Source organism: Periplaneta americana, chromosome 13, assembly GCF_040183065.1.
Source record: "Periplaneta americana isolate PAMFEO1 chromosome 13, P.americana_PAMFEO1_priV1, whole genome shotgun sequence".
NCBI lineage: Eukaryota > Metazoa > Arthropoda > Insecta > Blattodea > Blattidae > Periplaneta > Periplaneta americana.
Window position 1 is genome coordinate 23,710,934 of NC_091129.1, and position 22,420 is coordinate 23,733,353.

A 22,420-nucleotide genomic window follows, 5' to 3' on the forward strand; every position below is an offset into this window, starting at 1 on the left:
CCTAATCTGGCACAGATAAGTACGTAAAACATAATAAAAGTTTAAACTAACCTAACCTGTCATAAAACTCAATTTTCTTACCCCACACACTTCCCGGAGGTAGGAAAATAGCCAAATTTCTATCCCATTGGAACATTGCAAACTAGCGTGAAATGTTTGTAATGTCTCGTAAGTTACATTGGTACGACATGAAACGAGAATGCGGATGCTTTAGCAAAGAAGGGCAGCACTGCTACTTACAGACCTGTTACTAAATCTACGTATTACTCTGTGAAGAGATTTATTAAATCTACATACTTAGACTTCAACAAACAAAATTTGATAACACAATCTCAAGGGAAAAGATGGAACTCTCTGTATCAAAATCCACAGTTAATTCCCGATTTACCACGAAAATCGTCTGTAACTGCATTTAGATTGGCAACAGGCCATGATTGTTTGGCTAAACACCTGCATAGAATTGGAATATATCAGTCCCCTAACTGCCCATTGTGCAACTCAAACCAAGAAATGGATTCGGAACACCTCAAAATCTGTGCTTCATTGGCTGGTCATGATAATATCTTTGAAAAATATTGGAGTGCAAGAGGTCAAATGACTTTATTGTCAAATGCCTGGCATTAGAAAACAACAACAACAACAACATTGGTACGACATGTGAGACTGCTGAAGATACATAATATATCCGCAATAGGAAAAGAAGTCACTCAAAGCTCGTTTAACCCAAGTTTGATTTAAAAAATACATCATGGAGCACCACTGTAGACATACACTTGTCTCGATGAATCTTGGAATGTGTATTTGCAGCACTTCTTGTTATTCAACCATTACTTTATATAATTCTGGATTCCAGTGCTGCAGAGGAGGACAATTTTTGTTAATGAACATCAAACAAAAAACATTAGGAACAGCAAGAAATGATCTAAGATCTGTACAAATCTCCCCATACAAAAATTAGGCATCCATATGCTGTGTGACTCCATACAGACAACATTTTCTTTTCCCCATATGATTAATTAAAAAATTGTAGGTTCCAATACAATGTATGGCCTCATATGATCTCCATGACAGCACTGATTCTATGGAAGACAAAAAATCACCTGCATACCTTTCGTGGCAGGCTGATCATGCAGCAGTGTGTGCTAAAAACTATAGTGGCTCATCTCCTAACATGGAGCCCAAAGGTGCAAAATTAATATTTTGTCGTTCTATGGAAAGTAGGTGTCTGGAGTTCACTGAATTCTTTGGGAATGAGCATGAGAACGGGCAAGGGTAGAACACTTCAGATTGCCTAACTTCAAGGTAAACATGGAATGAGACCTCTGCCATTGATTGAATAGCAATTATACTTCTTTCTTCCTCTGCCGGCAGTGTTTACTCCTTCTTTCAGACATTATGGAACGAAGTATAGTGAGATATTACACTAATCAGACTAAGATATTTTATATTATTACTTACTTACTGGCTTTTTAAGGAATACGGAGGTTCATTGCCGCCCTCACATAAGCCTGCCATTGGTCCCTATCCTAAGCAAGACCAATCCAGTCTCTATCATCATATCCCACCTCCCTCAAATCCATTTTAATATTATCTTCCCATCTACGTCTCGGGCTCCCCAAAGGTCTTTTTCCCTCCGGCCTCCCAACTAACACTCTATATGCATTTCTGGATTCGCCCATACGTGCTACATGCCCTGCCCATCTCAAACGTATGGATTTAGTGTTCCTAATTATGTCAGGTGAAGAATACAATGCGTGCAGTTCTGTGTTGTGCAACTTTCTCCATTCTCCTGTAACTTCATCCCTCTTAGCTCCAAATATTTTCCTAAGCACCTTATTCTCAAACACCCTTAACCTATGTTCCTCTCTCAAAGTGAGATTCCAAGTTTCGCAACCATGAAGAACAGCCGGTAATATAACTGTTTTATAAATTCTAACTTTCAGATTTTTTTTGACAGCAGACTGGATGATAAAAGCTTCTCAACCGAATAATAACAGGCATTTCCCATGTTTATTCTGTGTTTAATTTCCTTCCGAGTATCATTTATAATAATAATAATAATAATAATAATTATTATTATTATTATTATTATTATTGTTACATTTGGTGAAATGAGCGTTGAGTGACTTCTGCCGAATTTGCAATAGACACCGACTGATTTCAATTGCCAACATAGAAAACAAAACATCACTACCTGTTCAAGAGCATCACACTCAATCACTTTCACTTTCATCTTGACGATAATAAAAGCCTAACCTAACCTGTCATTAAAATACTAAACTAACCTAACCTAACCTGTCACTAAAATACTAACCTAACCTGACCTGTCGCAGATTCGCCTATACAAGGCATAACAAAAGCCTGAACTATCCTAACCTAACCTGTCACAGTTTCGTATATGCAAATCATAATAAAAGCCTAACCTAACCTAACTTGTCACTAAAATAGGCTACTAAACTAACCTAACCTAACCTGTCGCAGATTCGCCTATACAAGGCTTAACTAAAGCCTAAACTATCCTAACCTAACCTGTCACAGTTTCGTATATGCAAAGCATAATAAAAGCCTAAACTAACCTAACCTAACCTGTCACAGGTATGCCTATATAAGGCATAACAAAACCCTAAACTACCGTAATTTGTTTCCCTGGTCCTTAGTTCTTATTTCTACTTCCAGACGCCCAAGAGGAGTCTTTTCATTCACCATAAGGAATGCAAGATGTGTCTACCAGTCAAATGAACGAATTTTTTTATTTTTGGTTGATAAAATTACTCTTCTGTAACTTGTCTTATTTTAGACTAGTATTTTTCCTGGATCAAATATACAATATAAATGAAGTAAAAATTAACCAACATTTAAATCGACACCAAACTAAGACAAAATTAGCCTAGCTACTAGGCCTACATAAAAAGTATTTTCGCATTTAAATACATACATGAAGCTGAACAGATAATGTACCAATTTAGCAGGAATTTGATCGCCACTAACATAATCAAATCGTGTAAATCTTTCACAGACTTCATCACTCAGTGAAACATATTGCAAAACAGTCGAGAGTAGAGATTTATTAGAAATGTCAACTGTGACATCCATAATAGCAGCAACAGATGACATCTTCTCCATTTCTTTAACAAGTTCTGCATATACGTTGTTAAGTAAATTTTGAATGTCACTTGGAAAATTGTTGCTGTTTCTAAATGATATGATAAGCATTCTTCCTTTTGATCCATTATGTGTAGTGATAGATTTATTGATATTAGTTCACAAAAGTAAAAAGCTTAATAATTTAAAAAAAGATTGTATTGTATTGTATTTATTCATTCCCTGTACAATCTATTACAGATATTAGGTTCGTCATTAGATACAAACACACAAAATACACATACAGACACACACATACACACAAGTAAGATTTCTAGTATGAATTTAATTTTAACACTCTTAAGTTTTCCAAAGAATAGTAAAACTACCAAAGACACAATAAATAACAATATATATATAATACATTTTTCGTTTACAAGACATTAAATAAATAAATTAAGAGAGATTAGGTAAAAACAAGATAGTCCTACATTATTATTAATATTGTTTGGAGAAAAAATTATGTGCACCAGTAATGAAGGTAGGTACTTTGCTTTATAGGTTTAATGCAAGAAATCAGTGATTTTGAACAGCATGGACTGGAGCAGAATAGTTTTTACCCTGGTTTTGAAACTTTCATAATTTAAGTGTTTAATATCCCCTGGTATCTTGTTATATAATAAGATACCTGTATGAGAAGTACTGTTGAGACTTTTGGTAATAGTATGACGATTTATATGCAAGTTGTTGGCAGTTCTTGTGTTATGGTTGTGAGTTTCAGAGTTCCTTTTAAAATAGTTAAGATTCTTATGTATAAAGCAAACAGATTCTAGGATGTAGATGCAGGGGAGTGGTAAAATATTTAATTCTTGAAAAATTTCTTTGCTTGGAGTGCATATAGGAACTTGTTTTATTATTTTTATTATTTTCTTTTGAAGCTTAAATATTTTCATAGCTTCAGAGGACATGCCCCAAAGCATTACACCTTATGAAAGAATGGAATGTACATGGGCATAGTAGACTACTTTCAAGGTTGGAAGAGATATGCTTTTCGTAAGAATTCTAAAAGCATAACATAATTTGCACAGTTTTCCAGAGAGAAAGCTTATGTGTTGAGTCCAGGACAAATTCGAGTCAATCCATACTCCCAAGAATTTTGTGCACTCAACTTCTTTTATATTTTCTTATATAGTCAATATATATTTGCAAGTTTGTATGCGTTTTATTTCGATTAAAATTAATAAAAACTATTTTGTCGATATTTAGATTAAGTCTGTTATGTATTAGCCACTCTTTTAATTGATTATTAGCTTCATTTCTGTATACAAAAGTAGTTATACATAATAAATGTACAATTTCCTAAACTAATTCATTTATCGCAAATCTCAATAATTTATTGGTCCAAACTTGCACTTACGTCTGGTTTTAGTGCATATTTAAACCAACCATAATAACCATTAAGACTTTAAACCTTACTTACCTACTCCTTTTCACAATTTACTACCATAAATATTTTTAAATCAATTTTTCTTTCCTTCTTTTTTACTTTAAACATCTAAATTTATTCTATAACTTTCATATTTATGTTTAACTAATTCTTCCATGTCATCACACTGCATCCAGGTTAGCAGTTGTTGACATATAGCCAGCACAATGCAATAGCTGAATCAGTATTTTTCAGTGCGTACAATATGTCAGTCTAAATTCTTGCAGCAAGTTATTTGCTTATTTATACATCTTGCATCTTACATGTAAATACACTTGACATATTAAATTTAACTCAATATCAATTACAGTTACAGCATTCTTTTCCATGCTCACATTTTGGTTTAATTCTATTCTACTTTTTATTAAATTTATTTTATGTGTAATCTTATTGAAATTTAGAGTCTTGAATATACAAATTTATTTGATGTTGTCATTATAAACAAAGAAATTTTACTATTAAATACATCTTTCTTGTTCAGATTAATTCCATTATGTGTAACAGTTCCTTGATTATCACTGTCCACTGTGTGCTCTGAATGCCAGCTCTTGTGAAGCTAAGAAACAAATCGCATCAGTAGAAAAGGAATGTAATGTTACTAAAACAAATCAACATTCAAATCACGTGCCACTCATTTTCTCCAATAGTGATCGGCACTGTTTTTTCTCCAGCTCGATATGGAATGGTCAAAATATCAGAACAGTTTGCTTACCTGTATTGTAGATTATAGGGTTGCCAACTCTAGAGGGCGGAAATTCAGGACACATTAAAAAAATTAAAAAAAAAGCACATAAACTTATAATGAATTTCAATGTAAATTGTTTGAAAGAATACTTGTTGCTTGCTTTGTTTTTGTTTAATAGTTCTTTGTCTGTTGAAACAAAATCATAAAAAATTCTCTACAGGAAGTAATAAAGTTCGTCTTTATTAACAGTTCTGATTTTACAAGTTCTGGCCTAATCCGGTTCCTCTCGTTAGTTCAGAGATTTTTCATTAAAAAAAAAAAAAAAAAACTGGCGCCACATGAATATTGCTAATTGGAAGAGTACGTATGTGTTCAGCAATTTTCTTTAAGTCTGGCACACATGTGTCTTCAAAACAGTGTTCCAGCATTCTTGAGGAGTTGGTAGATCTTTCAGTATCGGCATCATCTCTTTCAATAGGCAATACTCTTGGTACAATGCATTACCGTTTTCAAAGTCCAGTTCTAAATTAATATGCAATATATTCACAATTTCAGTAAGGACACTGAATGTGAAAGTATTATTAAGATTTACTGTAGAAAAGTGATTTTCTTAAGAAGTGAAGAATAATAAACATAACATTTTTGCAAATAATCAATGGCCCTCTGATACACATTCAGTGCTTCCTTCTTAAAGAGATGCACATCAGAATCACTTAAGTTATTCAAATGCTGATTTACTACCAAGCCATGTCACCAATGAGCATCACGAACTCGCTTCTATGTATTGTCCAAAGAGCTTATAATACTTACAAACTCTTTGCTTCTATCCATCAAAAAGTATATTGTATAATTATTATAAAATGACTTTTGTAACCATTGCAAACTACGTCGGATCTCTAATAATGAAATATCAATACGCAATTTCAGAATATGATATTGCAATGGACAAAATTCCGGACATTAAGCAGCCTGAAAACAATTTAATTTTAAATAATTGTTTAAATGGCGATCTTACTCGTGTTAATTATGTAAGCATGTGCGGCTTACAGCTGTTTCGGTGCTATTCGACACCATCCTCAGAGGCTACTAGATCTCGGCGCTATCTCAACTTCGATGCCTGTTGTGTGGGTGCGTTCGTGTATTGAAGAGTTGTGTCAAATAGTGTGTGTGTTCTGAAATTGATCTGTGTGTTGAGAATTTGATTGGGGTGTGTTTTAGTGTGTCTGTATATTTCATATTGTTCTAGTGTGTTGAGTTTTTGGTTTTTGGGTTGTATGTAATTTAATTTTTTTCCTGCTGACCGATTTCCTGACAATCCGGAAAAATTGCGGACGGTTGGCAACCCTAATAGGCCATTGAAACAGTACAGAATTCCTTAGCAACATTCCACTCGCGTGTTTTTGCTCTATACTCTAATGAAGAAATTTCCGTACATGGACTGCTGAAGCACTTCGCTAACTATTGACTAGAGTCAACTCTGTCTTTAAATATCAATGTTGAGTCTTCTTCAGTCATAGTTTCCGCTCTCCATTACCGTTTTCAGTCACTATCGTTGATCGTCTTTCACCTCACCTTTCATCTTTAGCAGATTCTCAATTCACCAAGCCAATAAAAACTGTAGTACATGAAGGAGCGACTTCTCAGAGAGCCTACCGCAGATGCTTAAGTGATATTGTGACTCATTTAAGCCACTTTTAGAATCGTACAAAGTCATGGCATCATAATTCATTTTCACCATTACACCACACACAGGTCTAAGCACTTTAATAATTCTGAATTTGCAGTGCAGAGAGTTAAATGATTTGACAGTCTTATAATATTAGTATTTAGTATTAGTATTTATTTATTTAACCTGGTAGAGATAAGGCCGTCAGGCCTTCTCTGCCCCTCTACCAGAAGATTCCAACTATAATATGAAGAATAAAATTACAATTAGTATTAAATTTACAATTACAATTACAAATAAAATTACAATTAGTATTAAATTTACAATTACAATTACAAATAAAATTACAATTAGTATTAAATTTACAATTACAATTACAATAAAAATCAAAGTACCAAAAGATTACTTGACTAATGAAAGCTAGATAATTTATCATAGAAAAACAAAGAATACCGGTATTTTATATTTACTGAATTACAAATTAAACCTAGAATAACAAAATTGTATAGTGATGAAATTACTGGATATTGAAATATTTTGTGATATTTGCTGTGACTAACACACAGCATAGTACTTTGTCGTTTTGTTCCAGATTGTTGCATCTCAAACTTGCATTATACTGGTAGTGAGCATTATATTACTTGCAGAAATTTTTTGCCATTGCAAGACTTATTTTGTGCTATTTTACAGTAATAGCAAAAAAAAAAAAACCGGACCGACCCTTGTAGCTGATTTTAGAGCCTTGTTCACTCCAGAGCATGATAGACTGGTAACTAAGACTTTTCGATTACTGGTAAAATTCATGTTCTGGGAATAATAACTTAATTAAGTAGTAAAATATCGCTGCAATCGAAAAGTATTGGGAATAAATTTGAATAAGGAACAAAAAAAAAAGTTTCCTTCCCGGGCAGGATTCGAACCACGAAAGTCTTAGTTACCAGTCTATCGTGATCTGGAGTGAACAAGGCTCTGAAATCAGCTACAGGGGTCGGTCTGGTTTTTTTTGCCACTACTGTACATTCCTTAAACAGCATTCGAAAATTCCTTCTGCTATCACTCAAGAAAATACTAGTGGAAACACAAGTAATGCCCCACTTCGATTATTGTGATTTTCTACTGACTGACCTCAATGTCAACCAGTCGCAAAAATTACAACGTGTTCATAATTCTTGTGTTCGCTTCACCTTCGATGTCCGTCGCGCTGACCACATTACCCCATCCTTCCAAACTCTAAACTGGCTACGACTTAACGAACGTAGAAATTTTCATTCCTTTGCTTCTCCTTTTCCAAGTCCTTCACACTTCTACACCTACCTACCTTGCCTCCCGTTTCAGTTACCTGTTATCATATCATAATCTCTTCACACGCACGCAAAATAGCCGCATACTAGCCATACCAACACATAAGACATCATCGTATTCATCATCATACACAATCTCGCTCTCGCGCTTGTAGAATACCCTACCCAGTGACATCAGAGACTGTCGGAATTTAGTAGCGTTCAAAAGCAAACTTATTAAGCATTTTCTTACTGCGTAGAGTAGGTTTAATTTTTACTTAATCAATAAAAGAAATGCTTCTCTCTTCTTAACTTTTACAATAAACTGTCTAGCTTTTATTAATTAGTTAATCTTTTAGTACTTTGATTTTTATTGTATTTGTAAATTTAATATTAATTGTAATTATAATTGAAATTGTATTATTAATATTGTAGTTGTAATCCCCTGGTAGAAGGGAAAAGAAGGCCTGATGGCCTTATCTCTACCAGGTTAAAGCTTAATTTGCATAATACACGTCACTGTACGTAACAGAAAACTACAAATTAAAGTCATGCAGAGTTAGTGTGCACTCAAATGTTGGTTGCTTGACTGTTGTCAGCCCACTTTGAGGTCTGTGGATATAGAGGGAAAAATTGGATCGGTGTCGGGTAGAGTTCCCGGGTAGCTCAGTGGGAGAGCATTGGTATGTTTAACCAAAGGTCCCGGGTTCGATACCCAGCCCCGGAACAATTTTTCCCTCGAAATTATTCAAATTAACTTTACAGGGAGTTATCCCTGAAAGCTTAATTTGCATAATACACGTCACTGTACGTAACAGAAAACCACAAATTAAAGTCAAGCAGAGTTAGTGTGCACTCAAATGTTGGTTGCTTGACTGTTGTCAGCCCACTTTGAGGTCTGTGGATATAGAGGGAAAAATTGGATCGGTGACAGGTAGAGTTCCCGGGTAGCTCAGTGGGAGAGCGTTGGTATGTTTAACCAAAGGTCCTGGGTTCGATACCCAGCCCCGGAACAATTTTTCCCTCGAAATTATTCAAATTAACTTTACAGGGAGTTATTCCTGAAAGCTTAATTTGCATAATACACGTCACTGTACGTAACAGAAAACCACAATTTAAAGTCACACAGAGTTAGTGTGCACTCAAATGTTGGTTGCTTGACTGTTGTCAGCCCACTTTGAGGTCTGTGGATATAGAGGGAAAAATTGGATCGGTGTCGGGTAGAGTTCCCGGGTAGCTCAGTGGGAGAGCGTTGGTACGTTTAACCAAAGGTCCCGGGTTCGATACCCAGCCCCGGAACAATTTTTCCCTCGAAATTATTCAAATTAACTTTACAGGGAGTTATTCCTGAAAGCTTAATTTGCATAATACACGTCACTGTACGTAACAGAAAACCACAATTTAAAGTCATGCAGAGTTAGTGTGCACTCAAATGTTGGTTGCTTGACTGTTGTCAGTCCACTTTGAGGTCTGTGGATATAGAGGGAAAAATTGGATCGGTGTCGGGTAGAGTTCCCGGGTAGCTCAGTGGGAGAGCGTTGGTACGTTTAACCAAAGGTCCCGGGTTCGATACCCAGCCCCGGAACAATTTTTCCCTCGAAATTATTCAAATTAACTTTACAGGGAGTTATTCCTGAAAGCTTAATTTGCATAATACACGTCACTGTACGTAACAGAAAACCACAATTTAAAGTCACACAGAGTTAGTGTGCACTCAAATGTTGGTTGCTTGACTGTTGTCAGCCCACTTTGAGGTCTGTGGATATAGAGGGAAAAATTGGATCGGTGTCGGGTAGAGTTCCCGGGTAGCTCAGTGGGAGAGCGTTGGTACGTTTAACCAAAGGTCCCGGGTTCGATACCCAGCCCCGGAACAATTTTTCCCTCGAAATTATTCAAATTAACTTTACAGGGAGTTATTCCTGAAAGCTTAATTTGCATAATACACGTCACTGTACGTAACAGAAAACCACAATTTAAAGTCATGCAGAGTTAGTGTGCACTCAAATGTTGGTTGCTTGACTGTTGTCAGTCCACTTTGAGGTCTGTGGATATAGAGGGAAAAATTGGATCGGTGTCGGGTAGAGTTCCCGGGTAGCTCAGTGGGAGAGCGTTGGTACGTTTAACCAAAGGTCCCGGGTTCGATACCCAGCCCCGGAACAATTTTTCCCTCGAAATTATTCAAATTAACTTTACAGGGAGTTATTCCTGAAAGCTTAATTTGCATAATACACGTCACTGTACGTAACAGAAAACCACAATTTAAAGTCACACAGAGTTAGTGTGCACTCAAATGTTGGTTGCTTGACTGTTGTCAGCCCACTTTGAGGTCTGTGGATATAGAGGGAAAAATTGGATCGGTGTCGGGTAGAGTTCCCGGGTAGCTCAGTGGGAGAGCGTTGGTACGTTTAACCAAAGGTCCCGGGTTCGATACCCAGCCCCGGAACAATTTTTCCCTCGAAATTATTCAAATTAACTTTACAGGGAGTTATTCCTGAAAGCTTAATTTGCATAATACACGTCACTGTACGTAACAGAAAACCACAATTTAAAGTCATGCAGAGTTAGTGTGCACTCAAATGTTGGTTGCTTGACTGTTGTCAGTCCACTTTGAGGTCTGTGGATATAGAGGGAAAAATTGGATCGGTGTCGGGTAGAGTTCCCTGGTAGCTCAGTGGGAGAGCGTTGGTACGTTTAACCAAAGGTCCCGGGTTCGATACCCAGCCCCGGAACAATTTTTCCCTCGAAATTATTCAAATTAACTTTACAGGGAGTTATTCCTGAAAGCTTAATTTGCAGATATATTAGACATTTAATTTGTTTATGCTTACTTTGTTTTACAGGAAGATATTGCAGAAAGACATGTTTGCAGGATCAAATGAAAGAACACATACCTTGCTTATGAGCTCCGTTTTGCAAGTACCACCAAATGTAGAACATCAAGGGGAAAACAGTGAAACAATGAAAACTTGGTCAGAAGGAAAGAATGATTTGAAATGCTTTGTACCGAAGTGCTAAAGAATAGGGAGTAAGCCTACTTGTAAAATGAAGAAGCACAAATCAGACGATTCCGATGCAAAGTTAAAAGAAGTGCTGGAAAGGCAGCGACCAGTTTAAACAGATTGTGGAAGATTTGGTAGAAATGGACCGACTTAAACTTCAAAAGAAAGAATTAGCAGTTTCTTTGGCTGCAGAAAGAAAAATAACATCGAAAATATCCAATGAAATTGCATCATTGAATGAAGAAGGGAACATATTTGCTTTACAAGATAAGATGGAATCATTATCTTTGAGCATATGCTATGTATTTTGGGCTAGAGAGGTTAGTAGATTACAGAACATTATTTCTCTACTGTGTGGTTAAATATCATAATTGCATCATTACACTCGTAGTTGTGCGGGTAATTTCTCATTATTATGCACTTACTCTTTGTACAGTCCAAAGCAGATGTTAGTCCACAGGATACAGAAAGAAACTGTGAAGTTAAATGTAAAATATTGAGATAAAATAAGTAAAACTTGTTGAAGTCAATCGATTTTTTTTTATACATCTTGATTACACAACTTTTAACACTGTATCACTTCGGAATATATATGATAAGTACTTTGTGTTAAATATTAACGTACCTTGTTAACATGTTTTGACCTATTTTCGGTCATCTTCGGAACTGGTCGTTGTTGGTCCTGGCACCTCTTGTTTCCTGTGTGGGTGCGTTCGTAGTGTAGAGTCAAAGAGTGTATGTGTTTTGAAATTGAGTTGTGTGTTGAGAATTTCGTTGGGGTGTGTTTTTGTGTGTCTGTATATTTCATATTGTTCTAGTGTGTTGAGTTTCTGGCTTTTTGGTTGGATGTGCAGTATTTCCATGTCTGTGTTGATGTCTCTGTAGGTGTGGTTGGCATTTGTGATGTGTTCTGCACATGTGGAGGTGTTTTGTAATTTTGTTATGGCTGTGTTGTGTTCTTTGTAACGTGTTTGAAATGATCTGCCTGTCTGTCCTATGTAGAAGTTGTTGCAGGTGTTACATTTGATTTTGATACGCCTGTGTGGTTGTATTTGTTTGTTTGTGTTGTTTGTGTGTTGATGTTTTTGTAGAGTGTTATTTGCTCTGCATGCGATGTTGTAGTTTAATTTCTTGAATGAGGTTGCAATTTTTATGTGTTTCTTTGTTTTCGTATGTTAGTGTGATGTATTTTTTGTGTTCTTGTGTTTGTGTTGTATTTTTATGTTTTTTGTGGTTTTGTTTTGTCTTATGTATTATGTTGTCTATTATGTTGGGGTTGTATCCGTTTTCTTGTGCTATGTATTTGATTGTGACTAGTTCTTCGTTGTAGTCCTGTTGGTTCATTGGTATGTTGAATAGCCTGTGTACCATTGTTCGGAATGCAGCTTGTTTGTGTTGTGTGGGGTGGTTGGATGTGTTGTGTATGTGTGTTGTTGTTGTGGTGGGTTTTCTGTATACTTTGAAGGTGTGTTTGTTGTCTACTTTTATTATTGTGACGTCTAGAAAATTTAACACAAGAAAGTTCTTATCATGCATATTCCGATATTTTTTGCTGACTGAGTGGAAGAAAAGGCCTTAGGGCCTTAACTCTACCAGCTGAAATAAATCATATTTGCTATTATTATTATTATTATTATTATTATTATTATTATTGTTGTTGTTGTTGTTGTTGTTGTTGTTGTTGTTGTTATAGAATGAAAATTAATCAATCCAAAACTTTTGTCATTTCCTTCTCATGGAAAACTACTTCCCTAAAATTTTATTATTCTTTTAATAATGTCATAATTGCTAGAAAAGATTGTATTAGAGATCTTGGTGTCGTACTAGATTCTAAATTATATTTCCATGATCATGTGCAATATATTTTATACTCATTCATTAAGAATGCTTGGTCTAATTAGGTCTATAACTTATTCTTTTTCCATTCTTATGTGTCTATTAATTTTATACTATACGTTAGTTAGATCCAAGCTTGAATATGCATCTGTTGTATAGAACTCCATTACTTCCACTGATTTGGCTAAAATGGAGAATATTCAAGGAAAATTTACCTAATTCCGATGAATATAAATATATTATTTTATAACTGCAAATATTTTAATTGCTGTAGTTTATTTGCCAGATCTCAAGATCTTGATTATTTATTTTTTTACAAAGTCATTAAGGATGATATTGATTGTGAATCCTTCTTACGCAATATCAGTCTTCGTATTCCTGCTAAGAGTTTATGATTTCAAAAATTTTTTTATAATAGAAATTCTAAATCTCTGTCTCCGATCTGCAGATGTATAAAATATGTTAATTTGCAAGGATTGAAGTTGGATCCATTTAATGTGTACCAGTAGCATATACGTTTTGGAGTTTTATGTCAGTTGTTATTAATTTATGTTTTTGTTTAGATATGTATTCTAATATTATTCTCGTCATGTTTCATATCATTTGTATTATATTAATTTATATGATTCCATTTCTGTATTTTAAATTATCATTATTTTTAATTGTCACTATTTTAATAATTATTCCTATGCACTTTTACTGTAATTTTTTTATCATTGTTAATGTTTTTGTTATGAAATTTTCATGTGCTGTTACTGTTATTGGCCTGTGGTTGTTGAAGGCCTACACAGTACATTAAATATTAGTAAATAGATTATAATCTATATTATCACATGTTTGTTTTTTCACGAATATTGAATGTCACTGCCTGATGTCATAGTTTTCATAAATATATTATAACTTAGGCTTATATAAAATATTACAGCTAATGAATTGGAAGAAGAGGTACGATGTCACTTGCGACCAATTGCAGAACTGGAAGAGAAAGGACAACTCGAGAAGAAACAATTCTCATATCTGGAGAACAGACTGTATTACAACTGTCAAATAATACTGTAAGTACTGGATCAATGCGTTTGATCTTTATTATGCATAGACCTACGTTTACAGTGTAATATTCTTACCACATAAAAAAATACGGTATTGGGATCACTTAGATTTTATAATTCTTTGAAGTGTGAATATATTGTATCGTTGGATATGTTAGTGTTACTTCACTCTTTTATGTTTGAATAACAGCTTAATTAGAAAGAAATAAACACAGTTATTAATATTGAAGGACTGTTTTTATGAAGCTTCTGCTTTATAGATATTATATCTGTTGGATGAGTAATATAAAAAATGAAAAGGCAGTTATAGTTGTGTAGGACAGAACTAGCAGTGTTGCAGTCCCAAACTTTATAGTGCCAGAGCTCTTTATGTTTTTTAACCTATGGGAAAGGGGGAAGGTTTGGATGCAAGAAAATTAGACAAAGAAAGAAATTCCACAAAATAAGACTGTCAGGACAATGCAAGGAAACACCAATCAAAACCTACTCCATTAATTAGTTTCTGAAGCTCAAGTAAACCGAAATGGTCACTGTAAGGGTGATTATTCTGCGCAATGTAGGCTTAATAAGCTGATATAAATTTCGCTTTTGTTGATTCACGGTGGGCTGCACTCGTTTATTCGCCAACATTTTCAATTGATTGCTTTTCAGACGTATCAATAATTTTTGCGCTATACCGGTATTATGAGCATTGGATTTCTTGTGTTCATTAATTTTTTTTTCGTAGTGGCTTAAGCTGATCTGATCTGATCTGATCTGTTCGATCCATAGTAATTTACTGAAAATGAACACCATTCATTAGACACAGAAATACACTCTTTTTTTAATACACCTAATGTAGTTACTTCATGACACACTATACAGCCTAGCTTACATTGCTTACAATCAATCCACGGATAAGCTTTTTTGACCACAAATTTTCTTCATTCCCATACATTCGGCCACTCACTTTGCAGGCCGACTTTTTGGCTTTTATTATTTTACTATTTTGAACATTATGGCGTTGAATATTCTTCGCAGTCATACTGGAACTGTATCTTCTATAACATTATCTGTGGTTGAATTACTAGGTTCATCAAATAGAAGGGATGGGCTTGAGATATCAACAATATCAGGAGAGGAAGCTTTTGTAACTCCACTAGTAACAACAATGACACGATAAAAGAAGGAAGTTATTGGTTTTTGTCTATATTTATTTTGTTCCATATTTACTGAAGGGCAATAGATAAAAACAAAAGTTTCAAGCAGTCTTTTAGTCACGTTATAGGCATTAAATTAACTGTTTAAAATTCGCTTCGTAAAATAACTGGGAAACAAACACAACACATTTCGGTAAGTAACACCAGAGACAATCTCTGTATCGTACAAAGACGCGAAAACTAACGAAATACGATACGAAACGAAAGTGAATTAGGAATGTGATCATTTCACGCATGCGCACTAAAGTTTAGTTTGGTGGTCGTCCTGTCACTGATTCTTCCCCAATTTCTCACCACACACCACACGCTCCTAGTGGTCTTGCGACCCTCTACTTCCGAACTTGTTCCGATTTTCTAAAGGAAGCACAGAAAATATAATCACTAAATATTCTGTCATTAACTAAGATATCGTTAGCTGGAAAAGTATTGTGATGTCAAAACAGATTTTAAAATTTCAAATCAGTGCTGGAGCTCTGCTCCACCTTCGAACACAGTGCCGGAGCATCGCTCCACTCTGCTCCACCTCCACTACATCCCTGAGAACTAGTTCATTTACTCAAATAGTTAATTTTATTTGAAGTTTTTTTTTTTTTTTTGAAAAGGACCATAGTCCAAAAAATATAAATTTCAGGTATTAATCATGTGATGAACATATTGTAGCGGCCATCTACTGGATTAATTGTTAGTGGAAAAAATGACCATAATCCTATGTTATTGGAGTGGAAATTTTCAATGGTTTTCATAAAACAACCACAGTCAAAATACTTATTTTGTGAAAACAGCCATTGTCCAGGACGATTTAACATTAGAAATATCCCATTCATATCATATTGAAACATTTATCCAAACATTTTAAACTGTAGTAGATTTTGGCCGTACTGCTTCTTATTACGAGGGAAAAGCGACCTCAGAGAAAAATATTTTAGCACGTGAATTGTTGTATTAGTTATGGAATCATCTTTAGGTGCAGTTTTTAGGTCTCAAATTTATTCCCACTACCGCAGCAGAAATCATGCATGTGATAAAACAACTAAAAACAAAATATTCCTCTGGATATGATGAAATTCCAAGTAAAGTTCTGAAAGCTTGTTCTGAAATATTATCCCATCCGTTAAGCTATCTATGCAATTTGTCAATGAAATGTGGTATTTTTCCAGAAAGACTCAAATATTCAATAGTAAAACCAATATACAAAAAGGGAGATAAATGTACTATTGCTAATTACAGACCCATATCATTATTAACAACATTTTCAAAAGTGTTTGAGAAAGTTATGTATAATAGATTATATCATTACCTGGAGTCCAACAATATATTAGTTTTAGAACAGTTTGGATTTAGAAAACAAAAATCGACAGAGAATGCTGCTTTTAGTTTGGTGGATGAAATACTAAATTCATTAAATTCGAAACTACATGTAGGTGGGATTTTTTGTGACTTGGCTAAAGCATTTGATTGTGTAGACCATAGTATATTAGTAAAAAAATTGAAGTTTTATGGTATTAAAGATGAGATGTTGGGTTGGTTTACATCGTACTTATCAAATAGAAAACAAAAAGTAGAAATAAATGTACCAAATAGTCATAAAGTTACTTATTCAGAATTTAGAAATATTAAACATGGTGTTCCGCAGGGGTCAATTTTAGGTCCATTGTTGTTTCTAGTTTATATTAATGATTTAGCCTTGACCATAAACAATTTATCTAAAGTAATTTTATTTGCAGATGATACAAGTGTAATTATTTCAAGCAAACAATACGATCATTTTATAAACACTTCTAATACAGTGCTGAATCTAATGAATGAATGGTTCCATGCAAATAAACTAGCACTTAATGTTGATAAAACCAGTGCAGTCAAATTTAGTACACACAATAGTGCTCAGGTTTCCTACAGTATTCGATTAAATGGAACTCATCTCAAAGAATCTATAAGCACAAAGTTTCTTGGTTTAGAATTGGATAATCACTTGAACTGGAAAACGCATATAGAATGTATTACTCGTAAATTGAGCTCTGCCTGTTATGCATTAAGATCCTTATCTACTATTGGTGATATAAACTTACTTAAAATGTCATACTTTGCATATTTTCACTCTGTAATGAAATATGGATTAATATTCTGGGGTAACTCGTCTGAAGCTAAACACGTTTTTGTTTTACAAAAGAAAGCTATAAGAATAATGGCCGGTGTGCATAAAAGGACCTCATGTAAAAATATTTTCCGAAATTTAGAAATCTTGACTTTACCTTGTGAATACATTCTTTCCCTAATGATGCTGTATATTAAGAACCAAGATAAATTCAGTACTAATCAAGACATTCATCATTTTAATACAAGACATAAATCAGATCTTCATCTACCCTCTGTTAGTCTAAGCTGTTTTAAAAAAGGAGTTCGCTATTCATGTATAACAGTCTTCAATGCACTGCCTAATAATCTTAAAGATTTGAAGAACAACGAGAAAAGGTTCAGAAAAGAATTAACCAAATTTCTACATACTCATACCTTCTACACAATTGATGAATTGTTTATGCTTGTGAATTGAATTATTCTACTTAAATGACATGTACAATTTTATATAGCTCAACTAAAATATGTTTTTATATTGACTTAATCTGTTTACTATGTATTGTATTTTTTGTTTAGCATAACTGATGAATTGTATGTACTGTATACGTCAACTGATGAATTGTTTAAGCTTATAAATTGAATTAATCTACTTCATGTGAATTGTATAGCTTAACGAAAATAAGTTTGTAAATTGAACTAATTTGATTGTATATGTTTGTATAGTTTGGCTGATGAATTGTATATGTTCTTAAAATGATTACTACTCTGTGTAGCTCTACTGATGAATTGTATATAGACCTACTGTAAATTGAATGGTTATATGTATAGCTCAACTGATGAATTGTTTATGATTATAAATTGAATTAATCTACTTGATATTAATTGCACAAATTTTTATAGCTTAATGAAAGTATGCTACTTTGTATTGTATATATTTGTATAGTTTTGGCCGATGAATTGTATATGCTTTAAATTGAATAGTAATCTATATAGCTCTACTGATAAATTGTTTGTGTTTGTAATTTGAAGTAGTTTGCATGATATGTATTATCAATTTCTGTATATCACAACTGGTTGAATTGTTTATACCTTAAATTTAATTAAATTGTTTTGTATTATAATATAGCTCAACTTATGAATGATCGTTTGCGTTTGTAAATTTAATAATCTGATTGGCTATGTATTGTATACTTTTAGTAGAGCCATCGATGTAGCTCAGTCGGCAGACTCGCTGGGCTGCTGTTCCGGAGCTGCGTTCGGGCTTGGGTTGGATCCCCCTTTGGACTTTGGTTTCTTCCGAGGTTTTCCACAGCCGTGGGACTGAAGCCGGATGGTCTATGGCGAGTCCTTGGCATCAACACCTTTGATTGATTACCCCCTTTGATTTGATTACCTGGTTGGGTTTTTCCGAGGTTTCCCCCACCGAAAAGGCAAATGCCGGGTAATATTTTGGCGAATCCTCGGACCTCATTTCATCTCACTACATCTCGCCAAAATGTAAAAAAAAATTGTACAACATTGTAAAAATTGTAGAAAATTACTAAATTGTAAAACTATAAAAATTTGTAAAAATTGTAATTGTAATATTGTAAAATGTTGACATGTTCCACATCTTAAAGCTTCATTGCTCATGTAAGATCTATGGAATAAAATAAATGAATGAATGAATGAATGAGTACCGGTAACCCTAAGGGAGAAACGTAAGCAACGAAAGGAGAAGCAACAGCATATAATAAAGAAAAAGAAGATTAAAGGAGAGGCACACTTCAGGCACAATAGAGTATTTTTTGTTAAAGCAATCATTGTCCACAGTTACCTACATTTACATTTATTTCTATGAGGCAGTTAGGGTTCCCAACCCCCTCAAATTTCCCGGGATCTCCTGTATTTGCTCCTAATTTTTAACAGTATCCCGACTCCCGTATTTTTCTTGTCTTCGAGCATTTTTCTCTCTTATTTTTTGCATAATGTAAAAATCATTATTCTAAACATTTGATTTGCCGTGAGTGATGATTGTATGATGAATGTTGTTGTTCAAGAGATACATTGAAATGTGCAGTCTTTGTAGATGACACAGCAGGAAAGGCATGGATGGCGTTACACTTTATGATGAGGGTATTAAGAAAAGGCTCTGATAAATCCAAAGAGATTGCATATAAATCACTAGTACGTCCAGTAATGGAATATGGTGCTGCATGTTGGGATCCTTACAGATTAGAACATATTAAGACATTGGAAAAGATTCAAAAACGGGCTCTCAAGTGTTGTCGTAATTCACCATTAAAATGGGACACACTCACGGACCAGAGAACGCGAATTCGATTATGTGCAATGTTCAAAACATACAGAGGTGAGCCTGCCTGGAGAGAAATAAAAAATAGGTTGCAGCCGCCAAATTACTCTTCAAGGAACGATCACTCATATAAATTGAAGGAAAGAAGACAGAGGACGGACACTGGAAAGTTTTCTTTTCTCAATCGCACTATCAGGGACTGGAATGCTTTACCTGCAGACTTACTAAAGGCTTTACCAATAACCAAAAATGTATTTAAAAATAGGCTTAAGTACTTCACTAATAGACGGAAGTATATTATACACACTATTTAAAGGGTGTAATTGATTTTATGTTATTTGAAGTGTTCTATCAGTGAGGAAGTGTGTTGTGTCAGTGAAGTGTGTAGTGTCAGTGAAGTCTATTGTGTAAGTGTAGTGTGTTTGTGTCAGTGAAGTGGCTGTGCAAAGTATTTGAACAGTGAAATAGTTTTGAAGTGTTAGTGAAATCAGGATAGAATCAGTGCAGTGAGTGAGTTGACAGCGAAATAAGTGTAGTGCCGAAAGGTACTTGTGCAGGTATAAACCTGGCATACTCGTAGGTCTTAGTTCGAACTTAGGATTAAGATACAAATTAGATTTACTTTAAATGTTATTTTAAATGATCATGCTTCATTTAATTTAGGATGCTCCTTGTTATTATTATTATTATTATTATTATTATTATTATTATTATTAATATTATTATTATTATAAATTTAATTATTGTTTTTTTATTAGTTGTGTTTATTATTAATTGTCATTATTGAGTATAAAATTAGTTACCACTGCCACCGGGTATATACCCAGTTGCAGTGTGAATAAATACATACATGATGTGCAGTCTTGCCAGAAATGGATTTTAATGCTCACTCGTTTAAAATAAAAAAATATTAACATTATAAATTTAGAAAAACTGGCTAGTTTTGTTCTAACCATACCAAGTAGTAATGCTCATATAAAGAGGATGTTTTATCTCATGAACAATAATTGGACAGATGTTCGAAACAGGCGCACGACACATCTAATCAAATCGGAGCTGTGATCTGCAATCGACTTCAACTATTACACGGGATAAAATCTGTCTCAAAATACTCTTAATTTAAGCCTAGCTGCCAAAGTGTAGAATAAAGTTTTTTAGTTGGTTATTTAACGACACTGTATCAACTACAAGGTTATTTAGCGTCAATGAGATTGGTGATAGCGAGATGGTATTTGGCGAGATGAGGCCGAGGATTCTCCATAGATTACCTGGCATTACCTTACGGTTGGGGAAAACCTCGGTAATCATCTCAAGCGGGGATCGAACCTGCGCCCGAGCCCAACTTCAGATTGGTAGACAAGCACCTTAACCGACTGAGCCACGCTGGTGGCTTAGAATAAAGTTGTTTTCAGTAATTTAACGGAATAATTTTTCAATGTTCTATGTGAAATTTTGTTGATTCCTTAATCTCCCTGTTTTCTTAAAAAAAAAAATTGGCAACCCTAGAGGCAGTTTAAGATAAATATGTACTTCAGTTTGCCCAAGTTTGTACAACACCTTAAGGAATAGCATGATGAATAAAATTTCACATTTTAATTGTCAACAACACCCATGCCAGATAGTTTTTTGTTTTTCCTGAAAATATATGTTTTTGTACTATGGTTGTTTTTCCAAAAAAACCTTTCATTTGCATAAGTCTTCATTATTTATTTCAACAATTGGCTCGCTTTTGACAAAGGAAAAATTTTACAGTCCGTTCAAAAGAAATCAAATGACCTGGAAATATAAAGTACAATTATTTAGTCCTGACAGTTGCCGGCAATGTGCGCCTTGGTCAGGCGAGTCCATTAAGTTATGCCAGGATGTTCAGGTTAGTATGTTGCCTTAAGACAGAATGATCGGATGTCACGCATGCGGTATAGCATAGTGTTTCCAGTACAGTTAAGAGTATATGTAAGTGAAAGACCACAAATATTATCAGGAACTGCAGGCTTTAAATTTCTAAACTTTATAAGAAAATAAACTAACAATTGGACAAATGATGAAAGAGAGATGGAACGGAGAAAAATTCTCTCCGGCGCCGGGATTTGAACCCGGGTTTTCAGCTCTACATGCTGATGCTTTAACCACTAAGCCACGCCGGATACAATCCCGACGCCGTTTAGAATCGTCTCAGATTAAGCTCCATCTCTTGGGTTCCCTCTAGTGGCCGCCCTCTGCACTACGTCATAGATGTCTATGAACGCAGGACCGAAGTCCATACATGTGTTGAGGTGCACTCAGATGAGTGACTGATTGGCCGGGATCCGACGGTATGGGCGCCGTCTTAAATCACAAAGTGATATATTACGCATATCATATATAAAAAAAAAAAAAAAAAAATATATATATATATATATATATATATATATATATAAATTGGACAAATGTTACAAGGTACCACAACAAGACTTATTAGAACTTAAATATCTGATAAAAGTATTAAAAAGGTTACTAATAATATTTTTCAAACCAGTTTTATCAGAGTATGAAAAAAAAAAAAAAAACAAAGGAATTCTGCAGTTACATCATTTGGTAACCATAACATTGTTAAGGTCTCTCTGACATCTTTAATATTTTTCCTGGATGTAATAAACACTTATTTCTGAAAAGTAGGCTACTCTCAGATATGTAGAGTTTTTATTTTAATACAGTTAATTTTTTATTTGTTCTATATAATATATATTAAAATTTACATAATGTTTTGTGACCTAATTTTTCTATTTAAAAAAAA

At 34.3% G+C, this 22,420-nt stretch overlaps 1 non-coding gene across 1 annotated transcript; it reads right to left on the reverse strand.

Moving 5' to 3' along the window:
- Nucleotides 1–21,719: 21,719 nt before the first annotated feature.
- Nucleotides 21,720–21,791, reverse strand: TRNAY-GUA (transfer RNA tyrosine (anticodon GUA)). The gene has a single exon. It is a non-coding gene; the product is annotated as a tRNA-Tyr (tRNA).
- Between the last annotated feature and the right edge of the window lie 629 nt (nucleotides 21,792–22,420).